This window comes from Eriocheir sinensis, unplaced genomic scaffold, assembly GCF_024679095.1.
Source record: "Eriocheir sinensis breed Jianghai 21 unplaced genomic scaffold, ASM2467909v1 Scaffold799, whole genome shotgun sequence".
NCBI lineage: Eukaryota > Metazoa > Arthropoda > Malacostraca > Decapoda > Varunidae > Eriocheir > Eriocheir sinensis.
The window spans coordinates 155,475-158,135 of record NW_026112163.1 but is presented as its reverse complement, the minus strand read 5'-3'; the positions used below and the strand labels follow the sequence as shown (position 1 = coordinate 158,135).

At 41.2% G+C, this 2,661-nt stretch overlaps 1 long non-coding RNA gene across 1 annotated transcript; it reads right to left on the bottom strand.

Annotated features, from left to right (window-relative positions):
* Nucleotides 1-693: 693 nt before the first annotated feature.
* LOC126994441 (uncharacterized) lies at nt 694-2,240 on the bottom strand. Its single transcript, XR_007749123.1, has 3 exons — nt 2,048-2,240; nt 1,018-1,461; nt 694-815 (listed from the first exon to the last, which is right to left on the bottom strand). It is a non-coding gene; the product is annotated as an uncharacterized LOC126994441 (long non-coding RNA).
* Between the last annotated feature and the right edge of the window lie 421 nt (nt 2,241-2,661).

Sequence of the window (2,661 nt, the reverse complement as noted above, 5' to 3'; positions counted from 1 at the left end):
ACAACTTCCTTTATGATGCACATGGTTGCCTCGCAGAAATTGTTCGTATGGTGACCCAGTAGCATTGCACCTTCCCTGAACGCAATGGCCCACTCTTCCCTCCTATCCATTAATGATTGTAGATAGCTGAAAAGCGAAGAAAGAATAATATCAATAGCTTAATACACCAATACACCAAAATGTATAAGTTCATTGTAGGTAACAATTGCTACTGCATAGTTTTCTGAATAGATAGTGATGCTTGTGGTATCTATAATAATTATTATTATAGTTGTTGTTAGTGTTATTAATGAGACGCCTGCTGCTACTATAGTATAGTATACGCTACTACTGCTACTACTACTACTACTACTACTACTACTACTACTACTTATTAGTAATATTAGTATTAGTAATATAATGACGTTGAGAGGTATGATGATATGCTCATGTGCTTTTCTTTTAAAAAAAAACTTTTGTAGCGAATGAGATTGATAGAATTTAACAATACCTGCTGAAGTTGGTGTACCTCTGTGAAAGAGGATTAGCTTTGAACTCTTGCCAAGCTTTGAAGAAATCACCCTTCGATGATGCATATACCAGTGACTTCACGGTAGCCATCATCTCCTGGCGATCCTTTTTTATGGCATGTTTGGAGTCTAGTAGCCATCGCCACACTTGCTGGAGTACGTGAAAACACAAAAACTGTCGAGCTGCAGGCCAGGTTGCTGCCAAGGCTCCTTTCATAGCGCTGCAGTTGTCGGTCATGAACGTTTCTGGTGACTGTGTCCCATAGAACGCATTTTCTCCGACAGCTAGTTTTACCATACGAAAGCCTGTAATGAGAAAAAAAAGCGGTTACAGAAGTATACGAATCTCTCTCTCTCTCTCTCTCTCTCTCTCTCTCTCTCTCAAAACACACACACACACACACACACACACACACACAACGGGATAATACAGGTGCTCGGTAATTGTGTTAGGCTGAACAATAGACAAGGAAACATCACGCTATACATTTGATAAACATGCTCTCACCTTTCGTAAGCATTGCTGCATCTAGGGAAGATGTAAACAGCAGAGCAAGAGGAGCAGCTCCTGCTGGTCCAGCGCAGAGGAAGGGTATCACAGATGTATTGAGCTGATCAACACATCCTGTGCCATCCACGAAGACGATTTCTCCAGCCTCTCTGAACTGAGTGTGCACTCTCCTCATGAAAGGAGTTACCAGCACCACAGAAAAGCGACTTTCTTCTATGTCCTGTATTATTGTCACTTCTGGGTTGTTTGCGGCATATTTGCTAATGCAATCTGCCATGGATAAGTTATCAAGTCCCCCATGTTGTTCATTGATCCATCGTTGCCTCATGTGATGTAGAGCTCGGACCGATGGGTTGATTGCATGATTTGCCTGGCCATATAGATCATCACACAGCCCCAACTTTAGTACATGATGTCTTGATGCTTGAGGTACTGACATTCCTGCAAATTGTACAAGGGAAATGTCAATATTATGCACTGGCGCGCACACACACACACACACACACACACACACACACACCTCTCGATAGTTCAGACACCTCTCGATAGCTCAGTGGAAGCGGATCGGCCTTGCGTCTCGCAGAGCCGTGTTCAATTCCCGCAAACCCAAGTGGGATTTTTCGCTGACAATGCGAGGGGTTACTGTCCCCCTTGGGTAAGGGGATGGGGTGTGTGGTGGTGTGGTGGTCTCAGACTTATCCAAAGATCGGAAATAATGAGCTCTGAGCTCGTATCTGTAGGGTAACGTCTGGCTGTCTCGTCAGAGGCTGCAGCCGACAAATGAATAACACACACACACACACATATATATATATATATATATATATATATATATATATATATATATATATATATATATATATATATATATATATATATATATATATATATATATATATATATGTGTGTGTGTGTGTGTATATATATATATATATATATATATATATATATATATATATATATATATATATATATATATATATATATATATATATATATATATACAGAGATATAATAACACAATTACCTTGCTCAAAATACTTGATGAAAGTTTCTTTTGTTTCGGGAAGAATCCTAAGTTGGTTGAGGGCTTCTGCAGACTGAAGAGAGTGGTTGTGAAGACCCTTTAGCGTTACAAAGCATGGATACTTTTCCATCAGTCTGTCTTTTTTCACTTTGTCTTTCGTCGTCAGCCGGATGTAGACATTCAAAGTCACAGGACACCTGTAATTACGTATAATAAATATCAAGGCTATTATAGGGAGAAATCGCGTTTAGAATCATGTTTTCTATCTAGAAGAAGCATTCGTGACTGGAACTGTGAGCTGTCCCCCTTCTCTCCAATGCTACACTTACGACTACAGACGAATTTAGTACTTGGATCCGACACACTTACACCCACCCACACACACACACACACACACACACACACACACACACACACCTCTCGATAGTTCAGTGGGAGAGCATCGGCTTCGCGTCTCGCTGAGCCGTGTTCAAAACCCGCATGACCCAGGTGGGATTTTTCGCTGACAATGCGAGGGGTTACTGTCCCCCTTGGGTAAGGGGATGGGGTGTGTGGTGGTGTGGTGGTCTCAGACTTATCCAAAGATCGGAAATAATGAGCTCTGAGCTCGTTCT